Below are 21,252 nucleotides of genomic sequence, written 5' to 3'. Positions count from 1 at the left end.
GGGACCTTGATTTTGTGGCCTCAAGTGGAATGGACACCGAGATGCTCTGACTCGAAGTAAAGGCAGATATCCATGCAGAGAATTGAATTCAGGCTCGTCTTGCATCTCCCAAGACGAAGGGATGTCTGAATCCCCTGTGGAGACCACAGAGAAAGACCTAGTTCTCCGCCTCATCACGACCGGAGGCCTCAGATTCTTTGAAAACTCGAGAGGTGCGTGGAGATAAATGCTTCCAAAGGGGACGATGCCTGACTCCTCTTGAAAATGGATAGGAATCCAAGAATCCTTGTGGCACGTGGAACGGGACCCTGGGTCTCCTGCCTCACGTGGAGACTTGTCCTAATTGTCATGCCAAGACTCGAGGAGAATCCCGAGGTGTCCCTCGCACCTAGGCAGGAGTCCTGACCTCGCTGAACAAACACATGTCTGGAAAGGCCCTCCCCGTCGTAACTCGAGAATATACCCCAGGTTCCGGCCGCAACTCGAGAAACATCATGAGACTTCCCCCTCGCCGAGAGATGAGGCCCGATTTCCCTGCAATGCGTGCAGAGCAATTCTGTGTTCCACATCAAAAGTGAAAGGAGCCTTGATTTCCTTGATGGCACTCCAGAGAAAACCCAAGATCACTGTCACAAGTCTAGAGGGATCCTGAGGTCACTAGAGCAACACGAAAGGGCTCCGTGGACTCCAAATCAACTCGAGATGAGAGCTTTTCCTTGGCTTCGACTCAAGAGGAATACCAACTTTCCACAATCACCTCAAGAGGAGGCTTCTCTCAGCTACAGGTATGTGAGAAGGACCCTGAGTTTGTGGCCTCAAGTGGAATGGACACCGAGATGCTCTGACTCGAATTAAGGCCGGATATCACTGCAGTGAATTGAATGCAGGCTCGTCTTGCATCTCCCAAGACGAAGGGATGTCTGAATCCCCTGTGGAGACCACAGAGAAAGACCTAGTCCTCCGCCTCAACGCCAACGGAGGCCTCACATCCTTTGAAAACTCGAGAGGTCTGCGGAGATCAATGCTTGCAAAGGAGACGATGCCTGACTCCTCTTGAAAATGGATAGGATTCCCAGGATCCCTTTGGCACGTGGAAAGGGACCCTTGGTCTCCCGCCTCACGTGGAGACGCGTCCCAATGGCAATGCCAAGACTCGAGGAGAATCCCGAGGTGTCCCTTGCACCTAGGCAGGAGTCCTGACGTCGCTGAACAAACACGTGTCTCGAAGGGCCCTCCCCGTTGTAACTCGAGAATATACCCCAGGTTCCGGCCGCAACTCGAGAAAAACCATGAGACTTCCCCCTCGCCGAGAGATGAGGCCCGATTCCCCTGCACTGCGTGCAGAGCAATTCCGTGTTCCACATCAAACATGATAGGAGCCTTGATTTCCTTGATGGCACTCCAGAGAAAACCCAAGATCACTGTCTCAAGTCTAGAGGGATCCTGAGGTCACTGTAGCAAGACGAAAGGGCTCCGTGGACCACAAATTAACTCGAGACGAGAGCTTAGTCCCTGGCTTCGACTCAAGAGGAATACCAAATTTCCACAAGCACCTCAAGAGGAGGCTTCTCTCAGCTACAGGTATGTGAGAGGGACCCTGAGTTTGTGGCCTCAAGTGGAAGGGACACCGAGATGCTCTGACTCGAAGTAAGGCCGGATATCCCTGCAGTGAATTGAATGCAGGCTCGTCTTGCATCTCCCAAGACGAAGGGATGTCTGAATCCCCTGTGGAGACCACAGAGAAAGACCTAGTACTACGCCTCAACGCCAACGGAGGCCTCATATCCTTTGAAAACTCGAGAGGTCCGAGGAGATCAATGCTTCCAAAGGAGACGATGCCTGACTCCTCTTGAAAGTGGATAGGAGTCCCAGGATCCCTGTGGCACGTTGAAAGGGACCCTGGGTCTCCCGCCTCACGTGGAGACGCGTCCCAATTGCCATGCCAAGACTCGAGGAGAATCGCGAGGTGTCCCTCGCACCTAGGCAGGAGTCCTGACGTCGCTGAACAAACACGTGTCTGGAAGTGCTCTCCCCGTCGTAACTCGAGAATATACCCCAGGTTCCGGCCGCAACTAGAGAAAAACCATGAGACTTCCCACTCGCCGCGAGATGAGGCCCGATTCCCCTGCACTGCGTGCAGAGGAATTCCGTATCCCACATCAAACGTGAAAGGAGCCTTGATTTCCTTGATGACACTCCAGACAAAACTAAAGATCACTGTCTCAAGTCTAGAGGGATCCTGAGGTCACTGGAGCAACACGAAAGGGCTCCGTGGACCCCAAATCTACTCGAGATGAGAACTTAGTCCCTGGCTTCGACTCAAGAGGAATTCCAACTTTCCACAAGCACCTCAAGAGGAGTCTTCTCTCAGCCACAGGTATGTGACAGGGACACTGAGTTTGTGGCCTCATGTGGAATGGACAACGAGATGCACTGATTCGAATAAAGGCCGGATATCCCTGCAGTGAATTGAATGCAGGCTAGTCTTGAATCTCCTAAGAAGAAGGGATGTATGAATCCCCTGTGGAGACCATAGAGAAAGACATTGTTCTCCGCCTCATCGCGACGTGAGTCCTCACATCCTTTGAGAACTCGAGAGGTCCGCGGAGATCAATGATTCCAAAGGAGACGATGCCTGACTCCTCTTGAAAATGGATAGGAGTCCCAGGATCCCTGTGGCACATGGAAAGGGACCCTGGATCTCCCGCCTCACGTGGAGACGCGTCCCAATTGCCATGCCAAGACTCGAGGAGAATCCCGAGGTGTCCCTCGCACCGACGCAGGAGTCCTGACGTCGCTGAACAAACACGTGTCTGGAACGGACCTCCCCGTCGTAACTCGAGAATATACCCCAGGTTCCGGCCGCAACTCGAGAAAAACCATGAGACTTCCCCCTCGCCGCGAGATGAGGCCCGATTCCCCTGCACTGCGTGCAGAGCAATTCCGTGTTCCACATCAAACGTGAAAGGAGCCTTGATTTCCTTGATGGCACTCCAGAGAAAACCCGAGATCACTGTCTCAAGTCTAGAGGGATCCTGAGGTCACTGTAGCAACACGAAATGGGTCCATGGACCCCAAATCAACTCGTGATGAGAGCTTAGTCACTGGCTTCGACTCTATAGGAATAGCAACTTTCCACAAGCACCTCAAGAGGAGGCTTCTCTCAGATACAGTTATGTGAGAGGGCCCTGAGTTGGGGATTCAAGTGGAATGGACACCGAGAAGCTCTGACTCGAAGTAAGGCTGGATATCCCTGCAGTGAATTGAATGCATGCTCGTCTTGCATCTCCCAAGACGAAGGGATGTCTGAATCCCCTGTGGAGACCACAGAGAGAGACCTAGTTTTCGGCCTCATCGCGACCGGATGCCTCACATCCTTTGAAAACTCGAGAGGTCCACGCAGAACAAAGCTTCCAAAGGAGACGATGCCTGACTCCTCTTGAAAATGGATAGGAATACCAGGATCCCTGTGGCACGTGGAAAGGGAACCTGGGTCTCCCGCCTCACGTGGAGACGCGTCCCAATTGCCATGCCAAGACTCGAGGAGAATACCGAGGTGTCCCTCGCACCTAGACAGGAGTCCTGACGTCGCTGAACAAACACGTGTCTGGAAGGGCCCTCCCCGTCGTAACTCGAAAATATAAATCAGGTTCCGGCCGCAACTCGAGAAAAAATATGAGACTTCCCCCTCGCCGCGAGATGAGGCCCGATTCCCCTGCATTGCGTGCAGAGCAATTCAGTGTTCCACATCAAACGTGAAAGGAGCCTTGATTTCCTTGATGGCACTCCAGACAAAACCCAAGATCACTGTCTCAAGTCTAGAGGGATCCTGAGGTCACTGGAGCAACACGAAAGGGCTCCGTGGACCCCAAATCAACTCGAGATGAGAGCTTAGCCCCTGGCTTCGACTCAAGAGGAATACCAACTTTCCACAAGCACCTGAAGAGGAGGCTTCTCTCAGCTACAGGTATGTGAGAGGGACCCTGAGTTTGTGGCCTCAAGTGGAATGGACACCGAGATGCTCTGACTCGAAGTAAGGCCGGATATCCCTGCAGTGAATTGAATGCAGGCTCGTCTTGCATCTCCCAAGACGAAAGGATGTCTGAATCCCCTGTGGAGACCACAGAGAAAGACCTAGTTCTCGGCCTCATCGCGACCGGATGCCTCACAACCTTTGAAAACTCGAGAGGTCCACGCAGAAAAAAGCTTCCAAAGGAGACGATGCCTGACTCCTCTTGAAAATGGATAGGAATCCCAGGATCCCTGTGGCACGTGGAAAGGGACCCTGGGTCTCCCGCCTCACGTGGAGACGCGTCCCAATTGCCATGCCAAGACTCGAGGAGAATACCGACGTGTCCCTCGCACCTAGGCAGGAGTCCTGACGTCGCTGAACAAACACGTGTCTGGAAGGGCCCTCCCCGTCGTAACTTGAGAATATTCCCCAGGTTCCAGCCGCTTCTCGAGAAAAACCATGAGACTTCCCCCTCGCCGCGAGATGAGGCCCAATTCCCCTGCACTGCGTGCAGAGCAATTCCGTGTTCCACATCAGACGTTAAACTAGACTTGATTTCCTTGATGGCACTCCAAAGAAAACCCAAGATCACTGTCTCAAGTCTAGAGGGATCCTGAGGTCACTGTAGCAACACGAAAGGGCTCCGTGGACCCCAAATCAACTCGAGATGAGAGCTTCGTCCCTGGCTTCTACTCTAGAGGAATACCAACTTTCCACAAGCACCTCAAGAGGAGACTTCTCTGAGATACAGGTATGTGAGAGAAACCCTGAGTTTGTGGCCTCAAGTGCCATGGACACTGTGATGCTCTGACTCGAAGTAAGGCCGGATATCCCTGCTGTGAATTGATGCAGGCTCGTCTTGCATCTCCCAAGACGAAGGGATGTCTGAATCCACTGTGGAGACCACAGAGAAAACCTAGTTCTCCGCCTCATTGAGACCGGAGGCCTCTAATCCTTTGAAAACTCGAGAGGTCCGCGGAGATCAAGGCTTCCAAAGGAGACGATGCCTGACTCCTCTTGAAAATGGATAGGAGTCCCAGGATCCCTTTGGCACGTGGAAAGGGACCCTGGGTCTCCCGCCTCACGTGGAGACGCGTCCCAATTGCCATGCCAAGACTCGAGGAGAATCCCGAGTTGTCCCTCGCACCTAGGCAGTAGTCCTGACGTCGATGAACAAACACGTTTCTGGAAGGGTCCTCCCCGTCGCAACTCGAGAATATACCCCAGGTTCCGGCGCAACTCGAGAAAAACCATGAGCCTTCCCCCTCGCCGCGAGATGAGGACCGATTCCCCTGCACTGCGTGCAGAGCAATTCCGTGTTCCACATCAAACGTGAAAGGAGCCTTGATTTCCTTGATGGCACTCCAGAGAAAACCCAAGATCACTGTCTCAAGTCTAGAGGGATCCTGAGGTCACTGTAGCAAAACGAAAGGGCTCCGTGGACCCCAAATCAACTAGAGATGAGAGCTTCGTCCCTGGCTTCGACTCAAGAGGAATAGCACTTTTCCACAAGCACCTCAAGAGGAGGCTTCTCTCAGCTACAGGTATGTGAGAGGGACCCTGAGTTTGTGGCCTCAAGTGGAATGGACACCGAGATGCTCTGACTCGAAGTAGGGCCGGATATCCGTGCAGTGAATTGAATGCAGGCTCGTCTTGCATCTCCCAAGACGAAGAGATGTCTGAATCCCCTGTGGAGACCACAGAGAAAGAACTAGTAGTCCGCCTCATCACGACCGGAGGCATCACATCCTTTGAAAACTCGAGAGGTCCGCGGAGGTCAATGCTTCCAAAGGAGACGATGCCTGACTCCTCATGAAAATGGATAGGAGTCCCAGGATCCCTGTGGCACGTGGAAAGGGACCCTGGGTCTCCCGCCTCACGTGGAGACGCGTCCCAATTGCCATGCCAAGATTCGAGGAGAATCCCGAGGTGTCCCTCGCACCTAGGCAGGAGTCCTGACGTCGCTGGACAAACACGTGTCTGGAAGGGCCCTCCCCGTCGTAACTCGAGAACATACCCCAGGTTCCGGCCGCAACACAAGAAAGACCATGAGACTTTCCCCTCGCCGCGAGATGAGTCCCGATTCCCCTGCACTGCATGCAGAGCAATTCCGTGTTCCACATCAAACGTGAAAGGAGCCTTGATTTCCTTGATGGCACTCCAGAGAAAACCCAAGATCACTATCTCAAGTCTAGAGGGATCCTGAGGTCACTGGAGCAACATGAAAGGGCTCCGTGAACCCCAAATCAACTCGAGATGAGAGCTTAGTCCCTGGCTTCCACTCAAGAGGAATACCAACTTTCCACAAGCACCTCAAGAGGAGGCTTCGCTCAGCTACAGGTATGTGAGAGGGACCCTGAGTTTGTGGCCTCAAGTGGAATGGACCCCGAGATGCTCTGACTCGAAGTAAGGCCGGATATCCCTGCAGTGAATTGAATGCAGGCTCGTCTTCCATCTCGCAAGACGAAGGGATGTCTGAATCCCCTGTGGAGATCACAGAGAAACACCTAGTCCTCCGCCTCAACGCGACCGGAGGCCTCACATCCTTTGAAAACTCGAGAGGTCCGCGGAGATCAATGCTTCCAAAGGAGACGATGCCTGACTCCTCTTGAAAATGGATAGGAGTCCCAGGATCCCTGTGGCACGTGGAAAGGGAACCTGGGTCTCCCGCCTCACGTGGAGACGCGTCCCAATTGCCATGCCAAGACTCGAGGAGAATCCCGAGGTGTCCCTCGCACCTAGGCAGGAGTCCTGACGTCGCTGGACAAACACGCGTCTGGAAGGGCCCTCCCCGTCGTAACTCGAGAATATACCCCAGGTTCCGGCCGCAACTCGAGAAAAACCATGAGAATTCCCCCTCGCCGCTAGATGTGGCCCGATTCACCTGCACTGCGTACAGAGCAATTCCGTGTTCCACATCAAACGTGAAAGGAACCTTGATTTCCTTGATGGCACTCCAGAGAAAACCCAAGATCACTGTCTCAAGTCTAGACGGATCCTGACGTCACTGGAGCAACAAGAAAGGGCTCCGTGGACCCCAAATCAACTCGAGATGAGAGCTTAGTCACTGGCTTCGACTCAAGAGGAATACCAATTTTCCACAAGCACCTCAAGAGGAGGCTTCTCTCAGCTACAGGTATGTGAGAGGGACCCAGAGTTTGTGGCCTCAAGTGGAATGGACACCGAGATGCTCTGACTCGAAGTAAGGCTGGATATCCCTGCAGTGAATTGAATGCAGGCTCGTCTTGCATCTCCCAAGACGAAGGGATGTCTGAATCCCCTGTGGAAACCACAGAGAAAGACATAGTCCTCCGCCTCATCGCGACCGAAGGCCTCACATCCTTTGAAAACTCGAGAGGTCCGCGGAGATCAGTGCTTCCAAAGGAGACCATGCCTGACTCCTCTTGAAAATGGATAGGAGTCCCAGGATCCCTGTGGCACGTGGAAAGGGAACCTGGGTCTCCCGCCTCACGTGGAGACGCGTCCCAATTGCCATGCCAAGACTCGAGGAGAATCCCGAGGTGTCCCTCGCACCTAGGCAGGAGTCCTGACGTCGCTGGACAAACACGCGTCTGGAAGGGCCCTCCCCGTCGTAACTCGAGAATATACCCCAGGTTCCGGCCGCAACTCGAGAAAAACCATGAGAATTCCCCCTCGCCGCTAGATGTGGCCCGATTCACCTGCACTGCGTACAGAGCAATTCCGTGTTCCACATCAAACGTGAAAGGAACCTTGATTTCCTTGATGGCACTCCAGAGAAAACCCAAGATCACTGTCTCAAGTCTAGACGGATCCTGACGTCACTGGAGCAACAAGAAAGGGCTCCGTGGACCCCAAATCAACTCGAGATGAGAGCTTAGTCACTGGCTTCGACTCAAGAGGAATACCAATTTTCCACAAGCACCTCAAGAGGAGGCTTCTCTCAGCTACAGGTATGTGAGAGGGACCCAGAGTTTGTGGCCTCAAGTGGAATGGACACCGAGATGCTCTGACTCGAAGTAAGGCTGGATATCCCTGCAGTGAATTGAATGCAGGCTCGTCTTGCATCTCCCAAGACGAAGGGATGTCTGAATCCCCTGTGGAAACCACAGAGAAAGACATAGTCCTCCGCCTCATCGCGACCGAAGGCCTCACATCCTTTGAAAACTCGAGAGGTCCGCGGAGATCAGTGCTTCCAAAGGAGACCATGCCTGACTCCTCTTGAAAATGGATAGGAGTCCCAGGATCCCTGTGGCACGTGGAAAGGGACCCTGGGTCTCCCGCTCACGAGGAGATGCGTCTCAATTGTCATGCCAAGACTCGAGGAGAATCCCGAAATGTCCCTCGCACCTAGGCCGGAGTGCTGACGTCGCTGAACAAACATGTCTCTGGAAGGGCCCTCCCCGTCGTAACTCGAGCATATACCCTAGGATCCGGCCGCAACTCGAGAAAAACCATGAGACTTCTCCCTCGCCGCGAGATGAGGCCCGATTCCCCTGCACTGTGTGCAGAGCAATACCGCGTTCCACATCAAACGTGAAAGAAGCCTTGATTTCCTTGATGGCACTCCAGAGAAAACCCAAGATCACTGTCTCATGTCTAGAGGGATCCTGAGGTCACTGGAGCAAAACGAAAGGGCTCCGTGGAAACCAAATCAACTCGAGATGAGAGCTTATTCCCTGGCTTCGACTCAAGAGGAATACCAACTTTCCACAAGCACCTCAAGAGGAGGCTTCTCTCAGCCACAGGTATGTGAGAAGGACCCTGAGTTTGTGGCCTCAAGTGGAATGGACACCGAGATGCTCTGACTCGAAGTAAGGCCAGATATCCCTGCAGTGAAGTGAATGCAGGCTCGTCTTGCATCTCCCAAGAAGAAGGGATGTCTGAATCCCCTGTGGAGACCACAGAGAAAGACCTAGTCCTCCGCATCAGCGCGAACGGAGGCCTCACTTCCTTTTAAAAATTGAGAGGTCCGCGGAGATCAATGCTTCCAAAGGAGACGATGCCTGACTCCTCTTGAAAATGGATAGGAGTCCCAGGATCCCTGTGGCACGTGGAAAGGGACCCTGGGTCTCACGCCTCACGTGGAGACGCGTCCCAATTGCCATGCCAAGACTCGAGGAGAATCCCGAAGTGACCCTCGCACCTAGGCAGGAGTCCTGACGTCGCTGAACAAAAACGTGTCTGGAAGGGCCCTCCCCGTAGTAACTCGAGAATATACCCCAGGTTCCGGCCGCAACTCGAGAAAAACCATGAGACTTCCCCCTCGCTGCGAGATGAGGCCCGATTCCCCTGCACTGCGTGCAGAGCAATTCCGTGTTCCACATCAAACGTGAAAGGAGCCTTGATTTCCTTGATGCCCCTCCAGAGAAAACCCAAAGTCACTATCTCAAGTCTAGAGGGATCCTGAGGTCACTGGAGCAACACAAAAGGGCTCCGTGGACCCCAAATCAACTCGAGATGAGAGCTTAGTCCCTGGATTCGACTCAAGAGGAATACCAACTTTCCACAAGCACCTCAAGAGGAGGCTTCTCTCAGCTACAGGTATGTGAGAGGGAAACTGAGTTTCTGGCCTCAAGTGGAATGGACACCGAGATGCTCTGACTCAAAGTAAAGGCGGATATCCCTGCAGTGAATTGAATGCAGGCTCGTCTTGCATCTCCCAAGACGAAGGGATGTCTGAATCCCCTGTGGAGACGACAGCGAAAGACCTAGTTCTCCGCCTCATCCCGAATTGAGGCCTCACATCCTTTGAAAATTCGAGAGGTACGCAGAGATCAATGCTTCCAAAGGAGACGATGCCTGACTCCTCTTGAAAATGGATAGGAGTCCCCGGATCCCTGTGGCACGTGGAAAGGGACCCTGGGTCTCCCGCCTCACGTGGAGACGCGTCCAAATTGCCATGCCAAGACTCGTGGAGAATCCCGAGGTGTCCCTCGCACCTAGGCAGGAGTCCTGACGGCGCTGAACAAACACGTGTCTGGAAGGGCCCTCCCCGTCGTAACTCGAGAATATACCCCAGGTTCCGGCCGCAACTCGAGAAAAACCATGAGATTTCCCCCTTGCCGCGAGTTGAGGCCCGATTCCCCTGCACTGAATGCAGAGCAATTCCGTGTTCCACATCAAACGTGAAAGGAGCCTTGATTTCCTTGATGGCACTCCAGAGAATTCCCAAGATCACTGTCTCAAGTCTAGAGGGATCCTGAGGTCACTGGAGCAAGACGAAAGGGCTCCGTGGACCCCAAATCAACTCGAGATGAGAGCTTAGTCCCTGGCTTCGACTCAAGAGGAATACCAACTTTTCACAAGCACCTCAAGAGGAGGCTTCTCTCAGCTACAGGTATGTGAGAGGGACCCTGAGTTTGTGGCCTCAAGTGGAATGGACACCGAGATGCTCTGACTCGAAGTAAGGCCGGATATCCCAACAGTGAATTGAATGCAGGCTCGTCTTGCATCTCCCAAGAGGAAGAGATGTCTGAATCCCCTGTGGAGACCACAGAGAAAGACCTAGTCCTCCGCCTCATCGCGACCGGAGGCCTCACATCCTTTGAAAACTCGAGAGGTCTGCGGAGATCAATGCTTCCAAAGGAGACGATGCCTGACTCCTCTGGAAAATGGATAGGAGTCCCAGGATCCCTGTGGCACGTGGAAAGGGACCCTGGGTCTCCCGCCTCACGTGGAGACGCGTCCCAATTGCCATGCCAAGACTCGAGGAGAATCCCGAGGTGTCCCTCGCCCCTAGGTAGGAGTCCTTACGTCGCTGAACAAACACGTGTCTGGAAGGGCCCTCCCCATCGTAACTCGAGAATATACCCCAGGTTCCGGCCGCAACTCGAGAAAAACCATGAGATTTCCCCCTCGCCGCGAGTTGAGGCCCGATTCCCCTGCACTGCGTGCAGAGCAATTCCGTGTTCCACATCAAACGTGAAAGGAGCCTTGATATCCTTGATGGCACTCCAGAGAAAACCCAAGATCACTGTCTCAAGTCTAGAGGGATCCTGAAGTCACTGGACCAACAGGAAAGGGCTTCGTGGACCCCAAATCAACTCGAGATGAGAGCTTAGATCCTGGCTTAGACTCAAGAGGAATACCAACTTTCCACAAGGACCTCAAGAGGAGGTTTCTCTCAGCTAAACGTATATTTGAAGGACCCTGATTTTGTGGCCTCAAGTGGAATGGACACCGAGATGCTCTGACTCGAAGTAAGGCCGGATATCTCTGCAGTGAATTGAATGCAGGCACGTCTTGCATCTCCCAAGACGAAGGGATGTCTGCATCCCCTTTGGAGACCACAGAGAAAGACCTAATTCTCCGCCTCATAGCGACCGGGGGCCTCACATCCTTTGAAAATTCGAGAGGACCGCGGAGATCAATGCTTCCTAAGGAGACGATGCCTGACTCCTCTTGAAAATGGATAGGAGTCCCAGGATCCCTGTGGCACGTGGAAAGGGACCCTGGGTCTCCCGCCTCACGTGGAGACGCTTCCCCATTGCCATGCCAAGACTCGAGGAGAATCCCGAGGTGTCCCTCGCACCTAGGCAGGAGTCCTGACGTCGCTGAACAAACACGTGTCTGGAAGGGCCCTCCCCGTCGTAACTCGAGAATATACCCCAGGTTCCGGCCGCAACTCGAGAAAAACCATGAAACTTCCCCCTCGCCGCGAGATGAGGCCCGATTCCCCTGCACTGCATGCAGAGCAATTCCGTGTTCCACATCAAACGTGAAAGGAGCCTTGATTTCCTTGATGGCACTCCAAAGAAAACCCAAGATCACTGTCTCAAGTCGAGAGGGATCCTGAGGTCACTGGAGCAACACGAAAGTGCTCCGTGGACCCCAAATCAACTCGAGATGAGAGCTTAGACCCTGGCTTTGACTCATGAGGAATACCCACTTTTCACAAGCACCTCAAGAGGAGGCTTCTCTCAGCTACAGGTATGTGAGAGGGACCCTGAGTTTGTGGCCTCAAGTGGAATGGACACCGAGATGCTCTGACTCGAAGTAAGGCCGGATATCCCTGCAGTGAATTGAATGCAGGCTCGTCTTGCATCTCCCAAGACGAAGGGATGTCTGAATTCCCTGTGGAGACCACAGAGAAAGACCGAGTTGTCCGCCTCAACGCGACCGGAGGCCTCACATCCTTTGAAAACTCGAGAGGTCCGCGGAGATCAATGCTTTCAAAGGAGACGATGCCTGACTCCTCTTGAAAATGGATAGGAGTCCCCGGATCCCTGTGGCACGTGGAAAGGGACCCTGGGTCTCCGGCCTCACGTGGAGACGCGTCCAAATTGCCATGCCAAGACTCGTGGAGAATCCCGAGGTGTCCCTCGCACCTAGGCAGGAGTCCTGACGGCGCTGAACAAACACGTGTCTGGAAGGGCCCTCCCCGTCGTAACTCGAGAATATACCCCAGGTTCCGGCCGCAACTCGAGAAAAACCATGAGATTTCCCCCTTGCCGCGAGTTGAGGCCCAATTCCCCTGCACTGAATGCAGAGCAATTCCGTGTTCCACATCAAACGTGAAAGGAGCCTTGATTTCCTTGATGGCACTCCAGAGAATTCCCAAGATCACTGTCTCAAGTCTAGAGGGATCCTGAGGTCACTGGATCAACACGAAAGGGCTCCGTGGACCCCAAATCAACTCGAGATGAGAGCATAGTCCCTGGCGTCGACTCAAGAGGAATACCAACTTTTCACAAGCACCTCAAGAGGAGGCTTCTCTCAGCTACAGGTATGTGAGAGGGACCCTGAGTTTGTGGCCTCAAGTGGAATGGACACCGAGATGCTCTGACTCGAAGTAAGGCCGGATATCCCAACAGTGAATTGAATGCAGGCTCGTCTTGCATCTCCCAAGAGGAAGAGATGTCTGAATCCCCTGTGGAGACCACAGAGAAAGACCTAGTGCTCCGCCTCATCGCGACCGGAGGCCTCACATCCTTTGAAAACTCGAGAGGTCTGCGGAGATCAATGCTTCCAAAGGAGACGATGCCAGAATCTTCTTGAAAATGGATAGGAGGCCCAGGATCCCTGTGGCACGTGGAAAGGGACCCTGGGTCTCCCGCCTCACGTGGAGACGCGTCCCAATTGCCATGCCAAGACTCGAGGAGAATCCCGAGGTGTCCCTCGCCCCTAGGTAGGAGTCCTTACGTCGCTGAACAAACACGTGTCTGGAAGGGCCCTCCCCATCGTAACTCGAGAATATACCCCAGGTTCCGGCCGCAACTCGAGAAAAAACAGGAGATTTCCCCCTCGCCGCGAGTTGAGGCCCGATTCCCCTGCACTGCGTGCAGAGCAATTCCGTGTTCCACATCAAACGTGAAAGGAGCCTTGATATCCTTGATGGCACTCCAGAGAAAACCCAAGATCACTGTCTCAAGTCTAGAGGGATCCTGAAGTCACTGGACCAACAGGAAAGGGCTTCGTGGACCCCAAATCAACTCGAGATGAGAGCTTAGATCCTGGCTTAGACTCAAGAGGAATACCAACTTTCCACAAGGACCTCAAGAGGAGGTTTCTCTCAGCTAAACGTATATTTGAAGGACCCTGATTTTGTGGCCTCAAGTGGAATGGACACCGAGATGCTCTGACTCGAAGTAAGGCCGGATATCTCTGCAGTGAATTGAATGCAGGCACGTCTTGCATCTCCCAAGACGAAGGGATGTCTGCATCCCCTTTGGAGACCACAGAGAAAGACCTAATTCTCCGCCTCATAGCGACCGGGGGCCTCACATCCTTTGAAAATTCGAGAGGACCGCGGATATCAATGCTTCCTAAGGAGACGATGCCTGACTCCTCTTGAAAATGGATAGGAGTCCCAGGATCCCTGTGGCACGTGGAAAGGGATCCTGGGTCTCCCGCCTCACGTGGAGACGCTTCCCCATTGCCATGCCAAGACTCGAGGAGAATCCCGAGGTGTCCCTCGCACCTAGGCAGGAGTCCTGACGGCGCTGAACAAACACGTGTCTGGAAGGGCCCTCCCCGTCGTAACTCGAGAATATACCCCAGGTTCCGGCCGCAACTCGAGAAAAACCATGAGATTTCCCCCTTGCCGCGAGTTGAGGCCCGATTCCCCTGCACTGAATGCAGAGCAATTCCGTGTTCCACATCAAACGTGAAAGGAGCCTTGATTTCCTTGATGGCACTCCAGAGAATTCCCAAGATCACTTTCTCAAGTCTAGAGGGATCCTGAGGTCACTGGATCAACACGAAAGGGCTCCGTGGACCCCAAATCAACTCGAGATGAGAGCTTAGTCCCTGGCGTCGACTCAAGAGGAATACCAACTTTTCACAAGCACCTCAAGAGGAGGCTTCTCTCAGCTACAGGTATGTGAGAGGGACCCTGAGTTTGTGGCCTCAAGTGGAATGGACACCGAGATGCTCTGACTCGAAGTAAGGCCGGATATCCCAACAGTGAATTGAATGCAGGCTCGTCTTGCATCTCCCAAGAGGAAGAGATGTCTGAATCCCCTGTGGAGACCACAGAGAAAGACCTAGTGCTCCGCCTCATCGCGACCGGAGGCCTCACATCCTTTGAAAACTCGAGAGGTCTGCGGAGATCAATGCTTCCAAAGGAGACGATGCCAGAATCTTCTTGAAAATGGATAGGAGGCCCAGGATCCCTGTGGCACGTGGAAAGGGACCCTGGGTCTCCCGCCTCACGTGGAGACGCGTCCCAATTGCCATGCCAAGACTCGAGGAGAATCCCGAGGTGTCCCTCGCCCCTAGGTAGGAGTCCTTACGTCTCTGAACAAACACGTGTCTGGCAGGGCCCTCCCCATCGTAACTCGAGAATATACCCCAGGTTCCGGCCGCAACTCGAGAAAAAACAGGAGATTTCCCCCTCGCCACGAGTTGAGGCCCGATTCCCCTGCACTGCGTGCAGAGCAATTCCGTGTTCCACATCAAACGTGAAAGGAGCCTTGATTTCCTTGATGGCACTCCAGAGAATTCCCAAGATCACTGTCTCAAGTCTAGAGGGATCCTGAGGTCACTGGAGCAAGACGAAAGGGCTCTGTGGACCCCAAATCAACTCGAGATGAGAGCTTAGTCCCTGGCTTCGACTCAAGAGGAATACCAACTTTTCACAAGCACCTCAAGAGGAGGCTTCTCTCAGCTACAGGTATGTGAGAGGGACCCTGAGTTTGTGGCCTCAAGTGGAATGGACACCGAGATGCTCTGACTCGAAGTAAGGCCGGATATCCCAACAGTGAATTGAATGCAGGCTCGTCTTGCATCTCCCAAGAGGAAGAGATGTCTGAATCCCCTGTGGAGACCACAGAGAAAGACCTAGTCCTCCGCCTCATCGCGACCGGAGGCCTCACATCCTTTGAAAACTCGAGAGGTCTGCGGAGATCAATGCTTCCAAAGGAGACGATGCCAGAATCTTCTTGAAAATGGATAGGAGGCCCAGGATCCCTGTGGCACGTGGAAAGGGACACTGGGTCTCCCGCCTCACGTGGAGACGCGTCCCAATTGCCATGCCAAGACTCGAGGAGAATCCCGAGGTGTCCCTCGCCCCTAGGTAGGAGTCCTTACGTCGCTGAACAAACACGTGTCTGGAAGGGCCCTCCCCATCGTAACTCGAGAATATACCCCAGGTTCCGGCCGCAACTCGAGAAAAACCATGAGATTTCCCCCTCGCCGCGAGTTGAGGCCCGATTCCCCTGCACTGCGTGCAGAGCAATTCCGTGTTCCACATCAAACGTGAAAGGAGCCTTGATATCCTTGATGGCACTCCAGAGAAAACCCAAGATCACTGTCTCAAGTCTAGAGGGATCCTGAAGTCACTGGACCAACAGGAAAGGGCTTCGTGGACCCCAAATCAACTCGAGATGAGAGCTTAGATCCTGGCTTAGACTCAAGAGGAATACCAACTTTCCACAAGGACCTCAAGAGGAGGTTTCTCTCAGCTAAACGTATATTTGAAGGACCCTGATTTTGTGGCCTCAAGTGGAATGGACACCGAGATGCTCTGACTCGAAGTAAGGCCGGATATCTCTGCAGTGAATTGAATGCAGGCACGTCTTGCATCTCCCAAGACGAAGGGATGTCTGCATCCCCTTTGGAGACCACAGAGAAAGACCTAATTCTCCGCCTCATAGCGACCGGGGGCCTCACATCCTTTGAAAATTCGAGAGGACCGCGGAGATCAATGCTTCCTAAGGAGACGATGCCTGACTCCTCTTGAAAATGGATAGGAGTCCCAGGATCCCTGTGGCACGTGGAAAGGGACCCTGGGTCTCCCGCCTCACGTGGAGACGCTTCCCCATTGCCATGCCAAGACTCGAGGAGAATCCCGAGGTGTCCCTCGCACCTAGGCAGGAGTCCTGACGTCGCTGAACAAACACGTGTCTGGAAGGGCCCTCCCCGTCGTAACTCGAGAATATACCCCAGGTTCCGGCCGCAACTCGAGAAAAACCATGAAACTTCCCCCTCGCCGCGAGATGAGGCCCGATTCCCCTGCACTGCATGCAGAGCAATTCCGTGTTCCACATCAAACGTGAAAGGAGCCTTGATTTCCTTGATGGCACTCCAAAGAAAACCCAAGATCACTGTCTCAAGTCGAGAGGGATCCTGAGGTCACTGGAGCAACACGAAAGTGCTCCGTGGACCCCAAATCAACTCGAGATGAGAGCTTAGACCCTGGCTTTGACTCATGAGGAATACCCACTTTTCACAAGCACCTCAAGAGGAGGCTTCTCTCAGCTACAGGTATGTGAGAGGGACCCTGAGTTTGTGGCCTCAAGTGGAATGGACACCGAGATGCTCTGACTCGAAGTATGGCCGGATATCCCTGCAGTGAATTGAATGCAGGCTCGTCTTGCATCTCCCAAGACGAAGGGATGTCTGAATCCCCTGTGGAGACCACAGAGAAAGACCGAGTTGTCCGCCTCAACGCGACCGGAGGCCTCACATCCTTTGAAAACTCGAGAGGTCCGCGGAGATCAATGCTTTCAAAGGAGACGATGCCTGACTCCTCTTGAAAATGGATAGGAGTCCCCGGATCCCTGTGGCACGTGGAAAGGGACCCTGGGTCTCCGGCCTCACGTGGAGACGCGTCCAAATTGCCATGCCAAGACTCGTGGAGAATCCCGAGGTGTCCCTCGCACCTAGGCAGGAGTCCTGACGGCGCTGAACAAACACGTGTCTGGAAGGGCCCTCCCCGTCGTAACTCGAGAATATACCCCAGGTTCCGGCCGCAACTCGAGAAAAACCATGAGATTTCCCCCTTGCCGCGAGTTGAGGCCCAATTCCCCTGCACTGAATGCAGAGCAATTCCGTGTTCCACATCAAACGTGAAAGGAGCCTTGATTTCCTTGATGGCACTCCAGAGAATTCCCAAGATCACTGTCTCAAGTCTAGAGGGATCCTGAGGTCACTGGATCAACACGAAAGGGCTCCGTGGACCCCAAATCAACTCGAGATGAGAGCATAGTCCCTGGCGTCGACTCAAGAGGAATACCAACTTTTCACAAGCACCTCAAGAGGAGGCTTCTCTCAGCTACAGGTATGTGAGAGGGACCCTGAGTTTGTGGCCTCAAGTGGAATGGACACCGAGATGCTCTGACTCGAAGTAAGGCCGGATATCCCAACAGTGAATTGAATGCAGGCTCGTCTTGCATCTCCCAAGAGGAAGAGATGTCTGAATCCCCTGTGGAGACCACAGAGAAAGACCTAGTGCTCCGCCTCATCGCGACCGGAGGCCTCACATCCTTTGAAAACTCGAGAGGTCTGCGGAGATCAATGCTTCCAAAGGAGACGATGCCAGAATCTTCTTGAAAATGGATAGGAGGCCCAGGATCCCTGTGGCACGTGGAAAGGGACCCTGGGTCTCCCGCCTCACGTGGAGACGCGTCCCAATTGCCATGCCAAGACTCGAGGAGAATCCCGAGGTGTCCCTCGCCCCTAGGTAGGAGTCCTTACGTCGCTGAACAAACACGTGTCTGGAAGGGCCCTCCCCATCGTAACTCGAGAATATACCCCAGGTTCCGGCCGCAACTCGAGAAAAAACAGGAGATTTCCCCCTCGCCGCGAGTTGAGGCCCGATTCCCCTGCACTGCGTGCAGAGCAATTCCGTGTTCCACATCAAACGTGAAAGGAGCCTTGATATCCTTGATGGCACTCCAGAGAAAACCCAAGATCACTGTCTCAAGTCTAGAGGGATCCTGAAGTCACTGGACCAACAGGAAAGGGCTTCGTGGACCCCAAATCAACTCGAGATGAGAGCTTAGATCCTGGCTTAGACTCAAGAGGAATACCAACTTTCCACAAGGACCTCAAGAGGAGGTTTCTCTCAGCTAAACGTATATTTGAAGGACCCTGATTTTGTGGCCTCAAGTGGAATGGACACCGAGATGCTCTGACTCGAAGTAAGGCCGGATATCTCTGCAGTGAATTGAATGCAGGCACGTCTTGCATCTCCCAAGACGAAGGGATGTCTGCATCCCCTTTGGAGACCACAGAGAAAGACCTAATTCTCCGCCTCATAGCGACCGGGGGCCTCACATCCTTTGAAAATTCGAGAGGACCGCGGATATCAATGCTTCCTAAGGAGACGATGCCTGACTCCTCTTGAAAATGGATAGGAGTCCCAGGATCCCTGTGGCACGTGGAAAGGGATCCTGGGTCTCCCGCCTCACGTGGAGACGCTTCCCCATTGCCATGCCAAGACTCGAGGAGAATCCCGAGGTGTCCCTCGCACCTAGGCAGGAGTCCTGACGGCGCTGAACAAACACGTGTCTGGAAGGGCCCTCCCCGTCGTAACTCGAGAATATACCCCAGGTTCCGGCCGCAACTCGAGAAAAACCATGAGATTTCCCCCTTGCCGCGAGTTGAGGCCCGATTCCCCTGCACTGAATGCAGAGCAATTCCGTGTTCCACATCAAACGTGAAAGGAGCCTTGATTTCCTTGATGGCACTCCAGAGAATTCCCAAGATCACTGTCTCAAGTCTAGAGGGATCCTGAGGTCACTGGATCAACACGAAAGGGCTCCGTGGACCCCAAATCAACTCGAGATGAGAGCTTAGTCCCTGGCGTCGACTCAAGAGGAATACCAACTTTTCACAAGCACCTCAAGAGGAGGCTTCTCTCAGCTACAGGTATGTGAGAGGGACCCTGAGTTTGTGGCCTCAAGTGGAATGGACACCGAGATGCTCTGACTCGAAGTAAGGCCGGATATCCCAACAGTGAATTGAATGCAGGCTCGTCTTGCATCTCCCAAGAGGAAGAGATGTCTGAATCCCCTGTGGAGACCACAGAGAAAGACCTAGTGCTCCGCCTCATCGCGACCGGAGGCCTCACATCCTTTGAAAACTCGAGAGGTCTGCGGAGATCAATGCTTCCAAAGGAGACGATGCCAGAATCTTCTTGAAAATGGATAGGAGGCCCAGGATCCCTGTGGCACGTGGAAAGGGACCCTGGGTCTCCCGCCTCACGTGGAGACGCGTCCCAATTGCCATGCCAAGACTCGAGGAGAATCCCGAGGTGTCCCTCGCCCCTAGGTAGGAGTCCTTACGTCTCTGAACAAACACGTGTCTGGCAGGGCCCTCCCCATCGTAACTCGAGAATATACCCCAGGTTCCGGCCGCAACTCGAGAAAAAACAGGAGATTTCCCCCTCGCCACGAGTTGAGGCCCGATTCCCCTGCACTGCGTGCAGAGCAATTCCGTGTTCCACATCAAACGTGAAAGGAGCCTTGATATCCTTGATGGCACTCCAGAGAAAACCCAAGATCACTGTCTCAAGTCTAGAGGGATCCTGAAGTCACTGGACCAACAGGAAAGGGCTTCGTGGACCCCAAATCAACTCGAGATGAGAGCTTAGACCCTGGCTTAGACTGAAGAGGAATACCAACTTTCCACAAGGCCCTCAAGAGGAGGTTTCTCTCAGCTACACGTATATTTGAGGGACCCTGATTTTGTGGCCTCAAGTGGAATGGACACCGAGATGCTCTGACTCGAAGTAAGGCCGGATATCCCTGCAGTGAATTGAATGCAGGCTCGTCTTGCATCTCCCAAGACGAAGGGATGTCTGAATCCCCTTTGGAGACCACAGAGAAAGACCTAGTTCTCCGCCTCATAGCGACCGGGGGCCTCACATCCTTTGAAAATTCGAGAGGACCGCGGAGATCAATGCTTCCAAAGGAGACGTTGCCTGACTCCTCTTGAAAATGGATAGGAGTCCCAGGATCCCTGTGGCACGTGGAAAGGGACACTGGGTCTCCCGCCTCACGTGGAGACGCTTCCCCATTGCCATGCCAAGACTCGAGGAGAATCCCGAGGTGTCCCTCGCACCTAGGCAGGAGTCCTGACGTCGCTGAACAAACACGTGTCTGGAAGGGCCCTCCCCGTCGTAACTCGAGAATATACCGCAGGTTCCGGCCGCAACTCGAGAAAAACCATGAGACTTCCCCCTCGCCGCGAGATGAGGCCCGATTCCCCTGCACTGCATGCAGAGCAATTCCGTGTTCCACATCAAACGTGAAAGGAGCCTTGATTTCCTTGATGGCACTCCAAAGAAAACCCAAGATCACTGTCTCAAGTCGAGAGGGATCCTGAGGTCACTGGAGCAACACGAAAGTGCTCCGTGGACCCCAAATCAACTCGAGATGAGAGCTTAGACCCTGGCTTTGACTCAAGAGGAATACCCACTTTTCACAAGTACCTCAAGAGGAGGCTTCTCTCAGCTACAGGTATGTGAGAGGGACCCTGAGTTTGTGGCCTCAAGTGGAATGGACACCGAGATGCTCTGACTCGAAGTAAGGCCGGATATCCCTGCAGTGAATTGAATGCAGGCTCGTCTTGCATCTCCCAAGACGAAGGGTTGTCTGAATCCCCTGTGGAGACCACAGAGAAAGACCTAGTTCTCCGCCTCATAGCGACCGGGGGCCTCACATCCTTTGAAATTTCGAGAGGTCCGCGGAGATCAATGCTTCCAAAGGAGACGATGCCTGACTCCTCTTGAAAATGGATAGGAGTCCCCGGATCCCTGTGGCACGTGGAAAGGGACACTGGGTCTCCCGCCTCACGTCAAGACGCGTCCAAATTGCCATGCCAAGACTCGTGGAGAATCCCGAGGTGTCCCTCGCACCTAGGCAGGAGTCCTGACGTCGCTGAACAAACACGTGTCTGGGAGGGCCCTCCCCGTCGTAACTCGAGAATATACCCCAGGTTCCGGCCGCAACTCGAGAAAAACCATGAGATTTCCCCCTTGCCGCGAGTTGAGGCCCGATTCCCCTGCACTGAATGCAGAGCAATTCCGTGTT

Source organism: Dama dama, chromosome 17 (genome assembly GCF_033118175.1).
Source record: "Dama dama isolate Ldn47 chromosome 17, ASM3311817v1, whole genome shotgun sequence".
NCBI lineage: Eukaryota > Metazoa > Chordata > Mammalia > Artiodactyla > Cervidae > Dama > Dama dama.
This window is presented reverse-complemented; position numbering follows the sequence as displayed.